At 47.0% G+C, this 20,114-nt stretch overlaps 1 protein-coding gene across 3 annotated transcripts in view; it reads right to left on the minus strand.

Moving 5' to 3' along the window:
- LOC138569445 (leucine-rich repeat neuronal protein 1-like) overlaps window positions 1-20,114 on the minus strand; it is a 131,258-nt gene that overhangs the window by 92,059 nt on the left and 19,085 nt on the right. Inside the window, exon 2 of one of the 3 annotated variants that reach the window (XM_069647420.1) lies at window positions 14,236-14,316. The exons of the other annotated variants lie outside the window; for them this stretch is intronic. The gene's annotated coding sequence lies outside the window, so the exon portion shown is untranslated. The remainder of the gene's footprint in view (window positions 1-14,235; window positions 14,317-20,114) is intronic. 3 annotated transcript variants of the gene reach the window in all.

A 20,114-nucleotide genomic window follows, 5' to 3' on the forward strand; every position in this document is an offset into this window, starting at 1 on the left:
ATGCATCTGGGTGCTCTTGGGGGGGCGGTGGTCACCAGCAGTAAATAAGTGTACGAATCAAGGGTATAGGAAGCCCTAGGGAGCACTTAGTGTGGTCAACTCATTCAAGCAAACTTTCAGGGTGGGGTTGTGCAGGCTTGCAGAAGACATAGCAAGCAGCTCACCAACACAATGGGCTTTCATTTTCTTGGTGGTGGAGGCTACTGTGGAGCAAGCACCTCGCCATAACAAGGTGTCTATGCAGGGCCAGCCAGGGGCATGGGCGGTCTGTGCTATCGCCCCGAGCCCCATTATCTCAGGGGCCCAGCAGCCTCCTGCTGCCTTGATTGTAAAAAGTTATTCAAGTTGCTTTTAACAGTGGCGGCTCTTCTTCCAGGCACAAGGCTAGTTTTTGTGCCTGTTTTAGGTAGGATATGCTGTTAGCTCCCAACCCCCTGTGACACTCTTCATATCTCGCTCTTTGTTTTAAGTAATGGTCCATTTAAGCACCTTTGGAAAAAGGGTTCAAAAGGGGCATTTTATTCCAAAAACACATACAGAAAAACTAGTTTGAAGCCAACATTTGTCTTCTTTGGACACAATTAAGATATGTTAACGAAAAAAAAGAGTTGGGCATTATCTCGATAGTTTTCATGTGTTCCCTTTTGGTGTGCTAAATACATGCATTTGTTTTTGAAGAATATCCCATTTCACTCGCATGATATAAAGCACGCCTTTGTCAAACGATGCAAAAAACCCAGGTTACCTTTTGTGTCTTTTGTTGAGAGGCTAAATCTTGAAAGACAAGCTACAAGCCATTTTTGAGGATTTTGTGGAATTGCATTCTGGTAGTCTAGTCTTTAAGATGGTGTGAAAATAACGCAACATTTGTACTCTTTTTGTTTACCATATTTCTATACGTTGGGGTGACAAGGGGAAAGTATCAAAGACCAAATTGGTTGGGATTTCTTTATTGATCATTTGTAAGGCGCCTATACAAGCAGTTTTTCAAGGCGCCAGGTCCATGGACGTGGGAATAGGGGCTGCCAGACTGAAGATGTTCTACCTGGCCCTGTGCTGATGTTCAGGGCACAAGTTGAGGGTGCATGTGGGTAGACAGTGTCTACCCACTTTTTTCACAGTGCGGACGCGACGCCACGCCCCTTTGGTGTTTTGAGGCCTGCATCCAGAAACGTGTTTGCTCAAGTTTAAACCCAGGATTTGAGCCCTATTGATAACATTTGAAGAGCTGCTTAATTGCTGGCGCCGACTGCCCCAGTACCTTCCCGGTAAATAGGCTTTGTTTCGATTGTATTATAAGGCAATCCTGCGGCAAAGACCCAGGGCCAGTTTATTTATAATGCACCGATACCCGCAGGTATCAGGGCGCAACAAATACTCAGGACGAGGTGAGGAGACGGGACAAGAGAAGCAGGTGGAGAAAAGCATAAAGATCCCTGCCCTTACATCCTTGGAATGTGTTGTCGCACTCGGTATGCTTGGATTACTTACTGATGATCTTCATTACTCTTTGTCATACTCTTTCTCGTCACAGTACTTTCTTTTGAGGGACACATCTCTCCAAATGGTTTAGCCCACTGTGTTGGCTACTCCAAAATACGCTTCACTCCCGATATTGCCACATAAAACAGTTAAAATTCAAATACTGAATGCTAGTTTATTTGATCCTCACGGATATTAATGACTAATAAAGGGAGCCCCACACATCTTTTGCCATCCAGGGCCCTGTAAATCCTGGGACCAGCCCTAGGAGCGCGTTTTCTTGGAGGGGGGGAGGTTACTGCGGAGTAATCAGCTCAATATACGACACAGTAATTTACGTAGGGGACAGAGTATTGGAAAAAGTGTCTTTAATTAAGGCCCGAGTTAATGGAACAGGCAAAGCACTGGTGGCCGAATAGTCAGATCATCACTCCAGTAGCCTGGACACAATTCCAGATAGATAAGTAGAAGCAGTGGTGAGGGGTCAGCCACCTGCTCAGTCACTCATACGCCCCAATGGAAAAACGTAGCAATCGCGTTACAAATGCTGCCTTCCACTCACTCTGAAAAGAAGGCGCACAGGCGTGGGGTGCACAAAAAGGATGTGAGAAAGAGGAGAAAAGAAAGGAAATTGAAAAGAGAGGAGAGCAATTGGAAGTGAGGAGAGAGAATGAGACTAGCAAAAGGGGAAGAGTAAAGGGAAGGAAAGGTAGAGGGGGAGAGGGCGAGAGACAGAGAGGTAAAGAAAGAGGACAGAGACAGAGAGAGACTAGCAAACGAGGAAGGGGACGAGTAAAGGTTGGGACAGACAGTGAAAAAGAGAGAGAGCGAGAGAGACCACCACAAGGGGAAGAGAAAAGATGAGGACACCGGGAAGGAGAGAGTGAGAGAGAGGTAAAGAAAGAGTATAGAGAGAGGCACTGGGAGGGAGAGGGAGAAATCATGGGGAAAGAGGAAGAGAGACGAGCAAAAGTGGAAAGTGAAGAGTAATGGACAGGACAGACAGAGAACAAAAGAGGGTAAGAAAGAGGAGCGAGAGAGAGACTAGTTAACGAGGAAGGGGACGAGTAAAGGTCTGGACAGACATTGCGAGAGACTAGCAAAAGGGGGAAGAGAAAAGATCAGGACGCAGGGAAGGACAGAGGGACAGACAGGGTGAGAGAGGGCCAAAGAAAGGAGAGACACCCACTGCGAGTGAGACAAAGGAGGGAGAGAGAGAGAGAGAGAGAGAGAGGGCGAGAGAGAATCCCTTTAGAGGAAATTGAATGCAGAGTTTGGAATAAATCACGATTAAAGGCGGCAGTGGGGCCGTGTCAGAGCGCGGCCTATTAATCAGGCGCGGAAAGGATTACGGCTCCTCAATCAATCCCTTATCAGAGGAGAATGCGGGGCGCGGCTCTGGCTTCAGCCCGCGTCCACTCTGCGAGGGTCCGGCCATTCACCTGAGGGGCAGCGCTCTTCTTAAGGTGCAGGACTCGACTCTGGTGGCGGAGAGGGGACAGTTAGCCAGCAGGGTTGGGGGGCGCCTTCTCATCCCTCAGATTCAATAAAGCAATGCTGCAGCTTACCCTGGGTTACGCGATGCCACACGCATTCACTGGTACAGCAACAGGCTGAAAGCGAGGGGGACAGCCACTGGCCCAAACCACCCGATTCCACCCTTCCCCTGGGCGTCGACCAAGGGCTAGCTATCCCAGCTAAGCTCCAGAAGCCTGAGCTCACGCACTGTTCTGCTCCCCCACACCAGGGGTGGACTGGGAACCAAAAGAGGCCCTGGAAATAATTTTCAAAGTGGCCCCATATTACACATTTTCAGCGAGCCCAACCCTTTTCCTGCGGGACAATTTGGAAATACCACACAAAAGAGGCCCAGGATGAAGAGGCCTAATGGGAAATCTCCAGAGTTCCATATAGGCCAGTCCAGCCCTGCCCCACACACCTCAGGCCTACGCACTCCCTTCATTCAGATGGAATGCACTCCAGTCCACTCACTCCATGTCCACGCAAGCTGGTGCAGCCCGGTGACCCAACTTTTACCGCCCTACTCACCCTCCTTTTTAGGACAACTTTGAAGACCATCCAATCCAAGATAGACCGAAGGATTTCAGTGGTGTGGTCCTAATGGCTGGTGGTGCACACAATGATCATTCCAGACCATGCACCACCCACGCATAGCTAGAAGTGCCTGATGGCATGGCCTCATGGAGTGCCTTGGTGACGTCACTGTGTCCCGACAGACACTCGCAAGGACAGTGGCCACTGCGTGGTCCCTTCTCTGGTCTCCACACCACACATACACACTACCCTCAACTGGTCACATGACCCACAATTGCTCTCCCAAACTTAAAAGGTACAGCTTTCCTTTAGTTGCGTGGAGACTGTACTGTGCTCTGCAAGTACCCCAAATATAATATAAATGGAAACAAAAATGTTTTGGGGGATGGGCAGTTGGACCTCAACAGTCTGGACATGCATTGCCTTATGTAAGTTTTGCCAGTGCTGGATCCTAAAGAGGCGGGTGAAACCACACCCGCAGGAAAAAGGCACAGAAGAGGAAGTACCCCAGCGGTGTATCATTTGGGGTGAGTGGCACAGCGCTCATTGAAGCTTCCAGGCACTGCATGAATGGATGCTTCCTTGCTGGAGGACTGTGGAGCGGAGTGTGGGTGGGGATGATGAGGGCTCCCGTCGGTGAGGAGGGCACTACAGGGCAAGGGACCAGTGGGCACTGAGGAAAACCACCTGACAAGAGTACCAGGAAAGAAAAACTCTCCGGCAGGAAAGAAGCTGCTGAGTGGACTGTAGGGCGGCACCAATGCACCAGCGCTTCCAGTCCATGCTGGCATAAATAGGAGCCCGCTTGGTGTGCTGGCATAGGTCCCACAGTACACCTGCAACATTGCAACTCAACGATGTACCCCCCCCCCAAATAAGCCACCTTCAGGTGATCGTGTACATTTGTTTTCTTCCAGGAAAGCGAGGACCCACTAGACTGGTGCATTAAGGACAACCCCCCTCCCACGCCCGAGAGCATTTGAATCTATCCACAACACCAGCAAAGGCGAAAAGGAACGAGAACTGACAACCATTTCCCAGTTTGTAGGTGGCTCTGGGTAGAAGCCCGGCCAATCCCAAGTTATGGGGGTCACATTGGAAACTGCCTTAGGCCCCCAATTGTAAACATTCAAATATATCTTTATCATTTAATTCTATGCCCGTGTTCTTGTTGCTTTGTGGAAGAATGTACACGTTGAGGCCTGCAACCTACCACTCCCCAGTATGTTTTGGACCACGACTCCCACAATCCCTCAACAATGACTTTGCTGGCTAGGGCTGATGTGAGTTGTAGTGCAACACATCTGGTGGCTCAAAGGTTGCAGAACCCTGTCGTAGGGTCTTTCAATGGAATCTTTGTTGGTGATGGATGACTTTACATTGCAATTTTCAGATCTGGGGTTATTGCACCATTAAGTGCCAGTTGGCTTTCAAATTCAAATTAACTGAAGGGGTCAAACTAGGAGCCCCGATTATCACATATCATCAGTTCCCATCCCAACTCATAACAGACTGAGAGGCAATGGTATGCAGAAGTGACACACATTGGCAAAGACAACACTTTGGGCTTTTTTGAAGGAATGGAATAGGCATTTACCAGGCTCTACCATAGTAATGTTACCTGGCCATAAAATGGCAGCAGCTGCAAAATGAAACTTAAGCATTTGAAAGCTGTGCAAAGGTCTTCAGTGCAAAGAACAGGTATAAAACAAGATGCTGAAGACACACTCGCTTCAGCATTTACAGCTGCAATCAGGCCATTAAATCTAGCAGACCAAAGTTTGATGTTACTGCTTGATAGTGATAGCTCAAAGAGATCCTAGGGGGATGTGTTTTAGGTGGCGGTGGGCTGGTATTCGCTGGAAATGGCCATACGCATCAGCGGGGGAAGTCAAGGGATAGATAAATAACCGAACACCAGTGGTTGGTGTATGCTATGCCTACCTTAATGGACCAATCCTGGGTGCCTGTCATCAATCTCCTCTATTCAGGAGGTCATAACCAGAGTGCTTTGCAACAGAAAAGGTAAAGGGGTGAACATATGTAATGCAAAGTTACACCCATCTTCCAGTGTGTCGTGGATCAAAGGGCCTCTTTAGTTAATTGAGCTCTCTGTGATTCCTGATTAAAGGGGCAGGTCTGCCTTGAAGCTGCAGCGGGACCAGACTTTCTGTCTCCATCAAATCACACACTCCTGTCTTCTGAATGGGGTCTCCTTGCGGGGATGACTACTGTAGTCCACGCATTCCCAGACATGGCATTTCACTGTCCATTGATACAAAGGGTGGGAGCTGGCTTCAGGTTGACACAGTGCATACCAAAGTTTGTTGGGGGATTCCTGTCTCCTTTGTTACCCTCTGCAGCCAGGCTCTATGTGGACCTGTTTGAATTAAACTCTGATTAGTATGCGCAGCTGCAACCAGCAGAGCTAACAACAGGACAGGGCAGATCCATGGAGCCTTTGTAAATTTATTAGGCTAGCCATGGCAGGGGGAATGTTTTGCCCTCCCTCTTCTGAGAGGACATGGTGTAATCATGGCTGTCATATCCCAACCAAATATGACAGGGAGGACGGCGTCTGTAGGTTGTGTCGACCCAGAGTACACATGTCTATATGTATGTCGTGCGGTGAGCATAGGAAAATGTTTGCGGATTAGCCCCACACATTTTCTGGAGGTTCAGCTACCATCATTCAATTTCTTTTAAAATGTCAAAAAACCCAGATGAGCGCACACTGACAGTATGATCGCAAATCACCCATGGATTTGTACTGCACACAACACTACACCTGAGTTGGCGCAAATTGCTGGAGAAATGAAACAGTGATTTCAAAACATAATGAATCCCGGCAGATCTAACATTAGGGATACTGAAACAGGTGCAAAATTAGGACATTTGACACAAAAGGGATATTCGCTTCAATACCTCTTTGTTGTAGTTTGAGTTTGAAAATGTCCTTAAAACACACCGAGGGAGCATTTATTGAGCTGAAGGGCTTGACAAGACCAAGCTCCAGGATGGCCCTGAGTGTGCGATCCATCATTCAGACTAGTGAATTCAGTTTCTCACTAAGCTTTTAACCGTGACCGGCCATGGAGCCTTCACAATGTTCAGATGTAGTAGGACTGTGCTAACAGCTAAGTATTTCAAGGGTGGTGAGGGTGAAGCGTGGAACTAAACTGTGGTATAGGGTCTAGGATGGACCTCTGAAATCCCTGAGGCCTGGGAACATATATCTGGTGCGCGGCTCTATATCGGATTGGTGCCAACCAGCCTACCCTCCCAAAACAGACTCCTCCACAAGGGAGTTAGAAACGGGAATCATCATAAGCCCAAAGACTCACCCCTATGGCACTCAGGTCGGTGGAAGAAAGTACCAAAAAGGAATTAACTCCGCTTTCTAGAAAACTGAACTCTTGTTACATCTTGCCCCTTGCCTTTGTCAGCGGCCCGTGTGCATGCAGGTATGCACCCCTCCCACAATAGCGCTCTAGGGCCTTCTCCTGGCAGTGGTAGCACTATTGCTAGATTCAAATAATAAAGTATGGTTTGGTAACTTAGCACATATGTAGCTAAAATCCAGGAGTATTGTTCATGTAAGAACTGAAATTAGTGCTAGGATTGGGTGCCATGCATGCCTTGCCGGGCAACGGCCCTGGCGGCTAGAAGGTGTTCAGAAACCTTTACAAAATCATCTTGGTCACATGAACTGGATTTTTTGTTGCTCAAATCTTTTTCTGCATTAACAAGCAATTGTTTATGAGAAAGGGAGCTTTCAGTTCTTACAATGCAATTCTTGAATCAATTCAATAAACGTCTATTTCTTAGGCAAGGCTCTTGGAGAGAAGACCCATCAAAATGTCATGCATCAGAACTGTAACTTTACAACAATAGAATGGCACTCTCAAATCCGCCAAATCCACTAACAGTTTTGTATAAAATATGTCTTAAAAATGTGACTCATGCAAAAACTCTGCACCATAATATTAAGATTTGTGAAATTTTGCTTTTTTACAGGTACACTGAGATATCTTTGCGTGCATTATTTCTACTAAATAAAAGATAGTTCCACATTCCATACACATGACTATTTTTCGTACTGACAAAAACAAGCAAGGCCACATTCTGATACAGGAACATTAGCGCACTGAGCTACCTCATTAAGCTAAATGTGAAGAACTGATTGAGAAAGCCACGTGGGAGAGGAGCGAGAGGCTCGATGCACACAAGCTTTGCTTTCACGATATTCTGTCCAGTTGCCCACAAAGACAGTCCAAATGCCTCCCTGGGGTAACCTTGGCTCACCTTTAGTAGCTTTGCCATCTCAAGACTTAACTCCGCCAGAAGGGATGGCAAATGCTGGCATCTAACCCTTACAGAATTCAAGAAATTCAAGAAAAGGCATTGATAGCAAGAAAGTGACATTCCTTAAGTATCACTAAACTATACGGGTTTCTAAAATGAACAGAATAAAGTATTTGAAATTCTATATTCATGAAATAGGTTTGTCACCGCAAGTCCCTTGAGCAGGACAAGGCCTTGAGGGCAAGCGACCTGGAGGATTTCCAATTATTTGGCCACATGATTTTTTCAGCCCTCGCTGTGACTGTGAGGGATATGAGAGATACAATGTGGGGCAAGGAACATGAATATTGTTGTACCAAGACCTACTTAAGGGCATTGCTATTGTTGCTGTGTAGCAATTCCAAAGCTGTGGACATCCAAGGATTCGATTAGAAAAACACAGCCACTTCTCAACTGGTGCAAGTTGGCCTACCAACGCCTGTTCACAGCTGTCGTGCTATTTACATGATGAAGGCCGAGACTTCAAGGACACGTTTACAAGTCACTGATAATTTGAGGGCATGAGGCACAGACGTGTGAGGCATGAGTCCCGGATCAGAAGGCCAAGGAGGGTTTTACTGGGCAGAAAAAAATAGAACAAATCATAGGGTGTGTGGCACGAGGTCAGCACTATGCGGTATAAATTTAGCCAACAAAAATGTAGTCAGTGAAAAAGTCGTGAAAATACCTTTGCAGTGAAAAAGTTGGCAAGCAAAAAGCAGACAACCAATGCAGCTGAAAGGTAGCCAGAAATGTGCTGCTAGGGTAATGGTTAGAGTTGATGAGGGTTTAGTAGGCTTGTGATTGCCAGGTTTGGGGTTTGGATAGGGGTTAGAGTAAATATTTTGGAGTTTGGTTAGGGTAGATTAAGTGTCAGGGTAAGTGTTAGGTTATGGGTTTGGGTAAGTGTTAAAGAAAGGGACACAGAGGTTGGAAAGGGCTGGTGATGTTCACGTAGGATAGCGGTTGGAATGAAGTTTGTGGCTAGGATAAAGTAAGCACTATGGTAAGTGTTAGAGCTCCAGTTAGTGTAAGGTTAGTATTACAGCAAGGGCTATGTAACTTGTGGCAAGCTGGTGATCGGGTTCACTGTCATTTTCTATTTATTTTGCATTCAGTAATAGGCAAATAAAATGCATTCGCGCGCTGAAGGGTAAGTGTTCTGTGAGAGTTCAGGGTAGGGTTGTAATTAGAGTTAGGGGAAGGTTTAGGAATGGAGTTAAAAGTGTGGAGGTTTAGGTTTTGTTATGCGTTTGGGTCATATTTATTGTTGCATCCTTGTACTTTTGGGTATTTAAAAGAAGCTTTTTGGAGACCTTGTTACTGGCAACGTTGTCACACTTTGCATGGCTTGTATTACATATCTACATTTTAGAAAATGCCTTGTTGCCGACTACCTTTTCACATAACTCCATTTTCCTGGGGACACCTTGACATAGAACCAGCAATGCCAGTGCCCTCCCCCCACATCTATGCATTTACATGTATTTGTCATCACTTGTGGAGAAAGGACCTCCACCAAACACCTACTGTGTACCTATCGAGTTGGCTCTCTGGATTTAAGGAACACAGTTATTGTATGGAACCTATGGACAGGGAAGAAAATGGAGACGATGGCCAGACAGAACATGGATGCTTGTGGAATCCAAGCAGCGCAGTTAACGAATCTGAAGTGTCCTTCGGGGAAACAGGGAAAGAATCAAAATTAAAATCAGTTGGATTTCAATCTCCATTTAGGTGGAGGTTTCCTGAACCCCATTTCCCGCCCACATCACCAGTGAGACAGATAAGAGGGAACCTGTACCGTTTGTTTTTCCATGTGCTCCCTACTCAACACCGTTGGCTCGCTGCGTTCCTCGTGCCTACAACGCACACCCGCAGGTCTTGGACGACGGTCTAGATCTTCTGAATTAGGGTACACGTTTGCATTTTTACTGTGTTCCAGATAGCTCTGAAGGAGAAATGAACAAAATAATTTGAATATTGGAAGTAAATCATGAGTTGTCCTTCTTTTCATACTCCTGTATTTTCCCAGACTGGACCGATGCGAGGTCTCCGCTACGCTACAGTGGGTTCCCCCGTGCCTTGAGAAATGACGCGTAAGCGAAACACTGCACGGTAAATCAGGCCGAGCTTATTGCCAGCCTGTGCCATTCCATCCCTCAAAGTGACAAGCAAATTGCACACATCTTATCAGGAGCCGAGGGATGGATGGATGGGCCTAGCAAGAGGCCTTGCTTATTGCGTCTGCAGGATGCAATGCAATTTCTGCAGGAAATGAGAAGCCAGGCCATCTCCAGCGGGCAGCCTAAGCAAGCGGTCATTCCACCATGTGTGATCGTATATTGGGGGGAAAGAGGGGAGGAAGGAAATTAAAAAGGCAACTCTGAGAATAAAATGGCCAACTCAGCCTATCAGACATTGGCGGTTGATGACATTAGTACCATTGTGGCAAGAAAGATCTCATGTTCTTTATATCCGTTTGTGGCTGGTCAGCTGCAGGCCCCTGGCGTATATTAACAACACATGTGTGTAATTTGAGAATTACTCGGTTTGGTTGATTACTGGTTGCTACTGAGCTGCCAACACAAGTCAAATCTGACAAAGTGGGACAGCCCATCACCCACCTTAACACCCCTTTAAAGTTGCCAAGTGCCAGGATTAGAATTACAATTAAATGCCGCTGCCCACCGGGTAAAGCGGGGCGCGCCAGGGCCCCTGTATATGGTCTGCATTTGCCCTCGCCCTACATCTTTGCCTGGAGGATGTCGGCCTCGTTCGCCGACTGGAGCCGGGGCCTGGATTTACGAGTCCCCGGGCGGCATGTTCCAATCTGCCGCGCTCATAAAAATATCAGCAGGGTTCATTGGCAAAATGATATTTTACCGGCCTGCTCGATGCTGTTAAAGCCTAAAAAAAAGGAGTGAATACAACGATTTACAGGGCCATCAAACACACAAACAAAACGAGTCTGCCACCTAACATCCGCGTCCTATGATTACTCTCCTGAAAGAGGCTCAGCGATACTTCGCAGCTGCATTTTATGGGTTTTTAATGAACCTCGGGTGTCCTCCAACAGCAGCACCGGCTCAAAATCCCGCCCTAAATAGCCATAAAGTGAAATACCAAGGTCTCCGCTTCTATTCTGGCTCCAGCCAAGAAAGCCCCCTCCTCCCCATAGCACATGGGGGGAAACAGCATATCCTCAATGTGCTGTGCTGAAATGCCCCCTGTGGAGCACTTCTTGCACAGAACCCTTTCCCATTACACCTTCAACAGTCAAAACTCTTATATGAGGGTATATTAGGGGGTAAATAGACCCCCCCCCTTCTTATAACACCTACGTCTCAAAAAACGTTCTGCTTATAGCACCTCTAGGCCCTGTATGGGCACCTCTCAAGTTCAGCACGCAACCACACTCCAACTACATATAGTACCTGGCACCGTCTGTTCTAGATTTTGCCTTCACAGTAAAGCCCGGCTTCAAACCTAGCTGTATGCTACGGACGCTTCCTGTCCCGTGGAAGCTAAGAAAAAACTTCCCTGCTAGCCCAACCACTTTCCTATGCCCTCACCCCACTTGTCCCCTCCCCCACTCAATTGTTATGCCCATGGTCTAGTTCCTCCTTTTCCTCTCACCTCACCCCCCCCAACCCTCGTCTTTCTTATCCAGAGACCAAGAACTGGCAATATCCTGGCAGCAGGGCTTTAAGTGGGAGGATAAATCGAGGGGGGGACTGTAATGAGAGGGTGTGGCCTAAATGATGGGCGTGGCCTGAAGTGTCCCCAGCATGGGCCAATAAAAGAAATTTAGCTTTCCTCGCTGCCGGTAATTTTGTTTTTACTGTCCCGTGCTGGGGATCCAAACTTGAGCCCTGCCAGTGCCAAGCCAGTGTCGCAACGCACTGTGCTATTTCATAGGTGCTCAATTTCTTTTGCTTCATTCAATAGACTGCTTGACACATAAAGAGTCTTATGTTATGTGCTGCACAAAGGGTGGTGTGCACCTACAGCACAAAGGGCGGTATGCACCTACTGTGGGGTATTTTCAGCACCAGGATACAAATGCACTGCAGCTGGCTAATTAGGCCCAAAGGTGAAGGAATGTGGATGCGCCCCATGGGTTCTCAGACAAAAAGGCCAGCATTTAACTTTCAACTGCCAAATATCCCAATATGGTCTATAGAAAAATACAAATATTAATATTACCCTGTCCTTGAGTGACAAGGCAGAAAGCTTTAGGCCTAATTCCCACCACATTACTGAGGCACTGGAGTGCAGTTTAACCAAAAGAAAGCGGCCATGGAACAATCTGTGAAATCTGCAGTTTTCACTGAATACTGAATATTTTAAAGATGAAACTCCATTGCCAGAGTCGTTTGAATATAGATTATAATGTAAAGGTGGACATTGATGGCATGGTGCAGGAGACAAATATATATATATATATATATATATATATATATATATATATATATATATATATAATGTGAGATATTGGTGCAGATTTTATGTGTAGAGAAATGCAACAAGTTAAAAAGCATTTTTTTGTTCATGAGAACCGACTTCACGCTGTGCTGGGACACCCAGGAAAACTTCACTCATCAGATTCAAAGGTCAAACACTGCTTCACCTCTCAATTTGGTCAACTCTATGAAGCCCAACAGAGCCAGGATGGGGCGGAGCTTGCACCTGTGGCAGAGGTGCATAGGGGTCGAATGATGACCATTGAGTAAACAAAGATACAGCCCATGGATTCTGAACTTTAAGAAATACTCAAAATTAAATTCCGTTTGTGGTGGAGTTCTGGGCTGACTGGCAGTAGACAGGCACCAGAGAATGTCACATGAGTCAGGGGGGCAGAAATACACCCCTTTGCTCAAGAAGATAAGAAAACATGTGCTCATGTCTTTTAGCCTGAAAAGAATGTTAAGTGATTTTATTGCAGACTAAGTAAAAAAGAAAAGCCAGAGGGCCAGGCCACATACAGGTTTTGGGAACCAAAAGGGTTTATTCATTAAGTGAAAAAGTATGCATGTAATCAAAAGGGTCTCATAGGATTATATGGAGAATCATATTTTGCTCATAAACTGGGTACAGTAATAGAAACAGAGATGGTTCAGCATTCTAGAAGGCACAGAAAAAGCCCTATCTGTTGATAGGAATCCCCTTAGTGTTTGACATTGGGAACCAGAGTTAAAAGCTAAAATGTGATTGTAGCATCCCAGAAAAGGTTACGGATTGGAGAGTCACGAATACGGCAGCTTATTGAATCAGATACCTGTCTGTATAATGCCAGGATTTTACCTGAAGTCCCTTCTAACAAAATCGCAAAAAGTCTGCCATTCGCACATTCAACCATGTGCCGATGCCAGACACAAGTCGTTGTGACTGGCATGATAAGACCAATTTAGACATATGAATTGCAACCCTTATTTGTAAATAAAAAAAGCTGTCATGTTGAAGATTTTTAAACTAATTTCTGAGTTGCTCAGAAATGCAATTTCAGATGGGTGGCGCAATAACTCCAAGAGATGGAGCCTGGAGAACTGGGAACCAATCAAATTGAAGGGGCTAAGGCTGGTTAGGGGGAGGAACAAGAGATGCCCATCAGGAGTATCAAACAATGAGCTGGCACCTCATAATTTAGACATTTTTGGGGTGTGGTTAGGAGATTTTAAAACTAGACACTCAGTGGGAAAGGGTGACTGGCTGACTGATGGAGACAAGAAGGAGGGTGGAACTAAAATCTGGAGAGAACCAGGAGAAGGGATGGGCCATCCAGAACAAGAGACAGACAGAATGGTTGAGGATGAGGCCATCCAGGACATAGATAACCAGGTCCCATTGCTTCTAATGAGATGACCCATGATGCTGCTGACTTCTCTTGTGTACAAACCCAGAGAGATTCAAAGTGAGTAAATGTGTCCAACAGAACAAACCATTGGTGGGGATCTGGGCGAATTAATATCTTCCTCATATTAATGGCGTGGGCATACAGAAGTAGATCCCTAGCATTTATTATTAGTGAATAATGTATATTCATTCCCACAGTCAACAGACACTCAGGATATCTTGGGGAAATTCTAAATCTTCAACATCTTTCAAAGTGTGATTAATTATGTAGTTGTGAAAGTAATTGTGGATCACCTATTAAACCTTTGCCAACCCCCAAATCCCCTAAATGGGAGTGTTGCATTTAAAACAACATTCTGAATTGTTAAACACTCTCAGAACTCTCCATAAAAGCAAAAGTGAGTCCAAATGGTAAACTGAATCTCAGGGTCTGTGTTGTGCAGAAAAGTGTCTTCAGGGTTAGGTAAAGGGAAAATAACTGATTTAAAAGCACCCTACCTCTACAGCGACTGAGCCAGGAACTCGGAATTGAAGGGGGACATTTTCACTGCATAGTGGCAAAGGGAAGGGTTTCACCATCTGTTGAGAAGAGTCTGTTATTAAAAGTTTTTTCCGCTAGAACATTGCTGGAAATGAAAAGTGCACAGGGAGGTCAGAAAGAAAGAGTGATGCACATGTTGATTCTTTTGTCCAACAGAAAAGTGCTACATGTATTTAAGTTAGGCCCCCTACAATTTACACTGTCAACTAAAATTGTCGTGTCATGTTCTTGTGTGCACATTGATTATCCATACATTAGGGCTATTCTTGCAAGTGACCCAATCATCTCAAGTATTGGCTAAAGCTGTGTTTCTCTTTATAAGTGACCGTGGAGTGGTGGGGGACTAGAGATCTGAATGAAAACTGTGCATCCTGTGTGTTAGAGATTCTGTGAGCTTTCGTCATCAAGGACCAACTGTGTTTTCAAATAATATTTTCAACTTGTGTGTCATGTGAAGTTTGGACAGAAAGCAAAGGTTTGTGCCACAGAGTAAGGTGGCATGCCCATTGATAATCAGTGTTTATATTTGGATTTTATCTAGTTATTAAAGGAAAAAAAAAGGATACTCTTTCTGCACACCGGCCTGGTTCTTGGCTTGCCTATTACAAAAAAGGTGAGGGAACACTGGGGTGTTATATGAGTCAAAGGCGGAGTTAGTTAAGAATCTAATTCATTAATTAATTGCTCAATTGGTGTGGCACTCTTGATTGGAGGGGGAAAGGAACTCTCTGCATTAATTGTTGCGTCATAAATATATCCTACACAACTGTGCATTCATTGTTGCGTCATAAATATATCCTACACAACTGCACGAAGGGAGGCATGCAAATTGTTGCTGGTTCAATTTACCATTACCAGTACGTCCTTGCTAATCATTATGATAGTGTCTTGGGGGCGAAAGCGAAGTCTTCTTCTGAGTTTTTCTGTCATAGATATGAAACGCTGCTCTCAAGAAGGAGCAAAGCAGTTTGCTCAGCGTGCTTTGTCAGGATCACGCACAGCAGTAACTACAGTGGAGAGATACGTCCTTACCGGCAGCCGCATTTACATAAAGGGTGTCATAGATTCATTTTGGAAAGGTACTCGTAGGCATGAGATTCAGCAATGGTCCTTATAGTGTGTCAACCCCCAAGAGAAATCACACTCCTACCCGGGTTATACTACGTTCTATAAACCTATATATAAAGCAAACTGAAATCCCATGTTGTCCCATGTCAGCTATGGCACGTTTAGCCGCTCCACGGATTTTAGCTCATGCTACTTGGAATTCTGATACTCCGTTTTTTAAAAACAGCACCTTATATAGATGTGTGCTCCTAGACCCTCCCTATGGTATTACTGGGCCTTCCCTCTGGGATCCCTAATGCCTCACTTTAGTGTAACTGTGTTCTTCCTATGATGTCACTGTGCCTCTTCTGTCCTGTCACTGTGCTCTCTGTTTTACTAATACTGTACCCTGAGAGTAGGGTATATTTTTCCATCTCCTGTAAGGTCAATGGTCCCCTAGTAGGGCGAGGTGGATTTCTTTGTGTCACTGTGCCCAATCCTGTAGCGTTCCATGCTGTCAGTGTGCACCCTTCTGTGGTGTCACTGTGCAGTGCCCTATCCATCTGGATCATAGTGCTCTGTAGTGATGTGCATAGAAAGTCCTTATGATGTCATTGTGCCCTCCCTATGAGTTCCATCTTTCCTTCTTCTGATGTTACTGCACCCTCCGCTGCCATGTAATTGGGTCGTCTGCAGGGTATTCTTTTCACTTTCCCATATTCTCTCTGGGCCTCTCGTATATGCTCTCGGTTCCTGCTCCGGTAGTCTCTCTGGTCTCACTCTCAAAGTCTCTCTGGGCACTGCTTGCCGTCTTTCTGTTCCCACTCCAGGAGTTTTGCTGCTCTCACTCCCAGAGCCTCTCTGTTCCCACCCCTGCCGTCTCTCCGCTCCCGTCCCTGCCGTCTCTCCGCTCCCGTCCCTGCCGGTTCTCTGCTCCCACGGCTGTAGTAGCTCTGTTCCTGCTCCTGCCGTCTCCCCGTTCTCGCCCCTGCCGTCTCCCCGTTTTCGCCCCTGCCGTCTCCCCGTTCAAACTGGTGTAGTCTCTCTGTTATTACGGTATGACGTTCTTTCATCGACACCCCATTTTATGATGGGTGAATTTACGAAGAGTTTTAGCTGAAAAAAACTCTTTGAATTTGTAGGGGGTTGGAGGGTGGTCGGGAATATAAAAAAAAGGTTAAAAAAAATAGGTAGATGATGGGTGGCTTGGGGCAACCCCACCCCAAAATAATTTGGCAAAAACTCTTAGTAAAAACGGATGTCGATGAAATGACAGAGCCGTTCCCATGGCTATAGTCTCACGGTTCTCACTGCTGCCGTCTCTCGGTTCCCACTGCTTCCGTCTCTCTGTTCCCACAGCTGCCGTCCCTCCGTTCCCACTGCTGAAGTCTCCCGGTTCCCACTGTTGTCGTCTCGTGGTTCCCACAGCTGTGGTCTCTCAGTTCCCACAGCTTTACTCTCTCGGTTCCCGCCCCTGCCGTCTCTCGGTTCCGACTGCTGTAGTCTCTCTGTGCCAGGGCGCGAAGCGTCAGCTAAAAAGCCAAGTCACCCTGAGCATCCGAAGCCTACCATGAGAGAAGTTGGGGATGTCTAGGGAGAAGCCAGCAGTGAAATGGGGTTGTACATTATGCCTTTCTGGGCCAAGAGTGGGAAGCCAGGACCCAAGTGCTCCCTTGGTTGAGAGAAAAGTCTAGTGCTTGTAAAATAAAGGGATGATGGGTTCCAAACACACGATCAGCTGAGCCTCGTGGTACTCAATGATTATCAAATGCTTTGTCTTTTTGCTGCTTGCTGCTTAATGGCCGGTAGCGTGCGGTAATCTTCATGACTCCTAGGCCACTCCGCTCGTCGCAGTTTTACTAATATAAAATCAGGGGGCCTCACTGTGACGAGAGAAGGATGGGCGTGAGGTAAGGATGGCTTCTTCGTAATACTGCAAACACCTACTGCGGCACCTAATTGAATAAATAAAATGCCCCACTGACCTCTCCGACTGCAAGGACCCCATACCCCATTAACCCTTAATCAGACCGGGAGCCCCGAGCTCAAATAAAAGAAACATGGCAAACGGCAATCTGTAAACTATCCAACTCGGGCGCGTGAGCGGGCAAAAGAAAAATGCTACCAAGAAAAAAAACGACTGGGTAAAGAGACCAACGTAAAACATAAAAATGCCACGACGGAATCGCTGTATAATAGGGAAAAGGCTGTATGTTCGAATACAAAAAGCACGACATTTGTCATAATGCAACGGAATCCGGTCGGGCAGAGGTTGCGGACCCGGGTCCACGGCGGTGTCCGCACGGTCGCAGAGCCTGGATCTCATGCGCGTAGCCGGCAATAGCAGTTCAGCACCCTGGACAGCTCCAGCAGAAGAGCCCCCGCCTTTGCTTTCTGTCACAGCAGACGGGGCTGCTCTGCCAGAAACTGCTGGACGTGGACCAAGTCCCACCCTTGACCAGTCTGAAATCAGGGCATGGGCACATCTCTCTGAGCTTGGCACCGAAACTGGAAGCCCCCTGTCTTGCGTTCTCTGCTGCAGAAACGTGCCCAGAGTCCACCTTGGCGGGCACAGGTTTCCAACTAGCTTGATCTGCTCCGCCAGCCTGATAGAGTTCTAATCCGTGCGGGCACAGCACAATCTTAACTGGCACAGTTACCGCCCTGCCTGCCATGTTCTCTACTGTTGGGAGTCAGCTTTGGCATGGATCCAAAATCTGCCTGACACCCCACCCACAAAGGTAAGCCCACCAAATGAAGACACTGAAACCAGTAAACAATACATAACCTCAAACTTTGCTTTAGGGTTAGAAAAGATTGGTGGACCAGTGCCTTTGTCTCCAGCTTGTACACAAGCAAGCGAAACAGGACGTATCGGCTCACCACACACACAGCGTCTAAGTGGCAACGGATTACGCCAGGAGTCGCGGTGGCTCGCCTTTTGCACTCTGGCTCCCATGATCCATCATCATAGACTACGCTAGCCAGGGCTGATGGGAGTTTCAGAAAACATCTGGGCAACCAATGTTGGCAGACCCTGGGACTACTCCAACAGCACACAAGGTTATCGAGCCAAATCATAAATCATGGTCTACCAAAGCTATTCCACTCTTACCACATTGATAAGATGGATCCGGTCGCATCCAAAATCACTTCATCTTAGAACAAGCCACCTCCCCACTTACTCTGGGAACCCCAACTGCACAACACTTGCCACAGGGCCCTTCCTTCAAATAGATCGTACGTTATACCAGAAAGGCCATTCTCAGTTATGACCTCTGCTTCCAACCCAAGCGCTAAAACCAGACCTTCCACTGGCATTTCAAGCAACCACTTTGAAAGAAAAGAATAATAATAGCAACCGACTAAATACTGTGCACCAGAAACTTGGAATAATTCACGACAAGCATTTTTCAAAACTCGTGGCACTACTATATTCCGGGAAACCATGGCACTGGTCCTCACTTTAATCTCAGTGAAATGTATCAACTCTTCACCTTCACCCCCACTCTCCTCATCCCTTAACTAACTCCTCACTACTAAAATCCTGCATCCTTACACCTTCCACACTCCTACAGTCGACCTCCTACGTCTAGTGTACTGAACAGATTCAGACCCTATCCATCTTCTATCAACAACCATGCTCTCCGTGTTTACACTCCACAATACGGGGGATGCCCATATTGCTAACCAGCCCAGTCAGAACAAAATACTTAGAGATGTTCATATCGATACACAGGCAATGGGTACTTCCAAACTGTATCCGTCAACACCAAAGGTTTATGCATCTGCCTTCCCACCATCTGACTAGCACACCCCACCCTCATTTCTTACAGTCATGCGCAGTGAGGACAACACGATGGGCGCTATAGAAGGCCACTTCACATTACATTGTTTACTGACCAGTCACTTCAAACTTGCGAGCGAATTCTGCAGCTAGCTAATAGAGGCGGGCATTTGCATGTAGCTGCTGCGAGGAAGGGGTCTCGTGGTATAAGGTGTCATGGGTTGTGAACTGTAAGTCTGTAGGTGCCGTCAGTGAACGGTCTAGAGGTGGGGAGAGGTCACAATGTGCTGGTTATTTAACTTGCAGCTGCTCTGAGATTAGGGCTGTGGGTTTAAATATTAATAACTGAGCTGCCGGCGAACAGCTGATTCTATATTTTGTCTGTCGTCCAAACGAGCAGTCTAGAGTCTACGCCCCCTCAGAACAGCCAGCCTGGCCTCTGCTTCTGCCTCTCTCAGTCAGTCTGATGCCTGCCCACAGTCCAGCCCCCCCCCCATCTGGCCCCTCTATAACTGCCAACCTGCCCCTCCATCCCATTCTGACCCCCCAAACCCCTATGCCTGCCAGGGTACCCCTCCCATCACTCGCAGTGTGCCCCTCCAGGCTCCCAATTTGGGCCTCTCATCGCTATTATTTTGGTTCCATTCACTACTCCCAGTCTCTCCGCCGCCTCCAGTCTTGATGCTGGCCATCACCACCAAGATTGGCCACCAACCCACAGCCAGGGGGATCCCATCACTCGCAGTCTCTCCGCCGCCTCCAGTCTTGGTGCTGGCCATCACCGCCAAGATTGGCCACCAACCCACAGCCAGGGGGATCCCATCACTCGCAGTCTCTCCGCCGCCTCCAGTCTTGATGCTGGCCATCACCGGCACCATGGCCACCAACCCACAGCCAGGGGGATCCCATCACTCGCAGTCTCTCCGCCGCCTCCAGTCTTGATGCTGGCCATCACCGCCAAGATTGGCCACCAACCCACAGCCAGGGGGATCCCATCACTCG

Source organism: Ambystoma mexicanum, chromosome 2q, assembly GCF_040938575.1.
Source record: "Ambystoma mexicanum isolate Mex_15411 chromosome 2q, UKY_AmexF1_1, whole genome shotgun sequence".
In the NCBI taxonomy this organism is placed as follows: Eukaryota; Metazoa; Chordata; class Amphibia; order Caudata; family Ambystomatidae; genus Ambystoma; species Ambystoma mexicanum.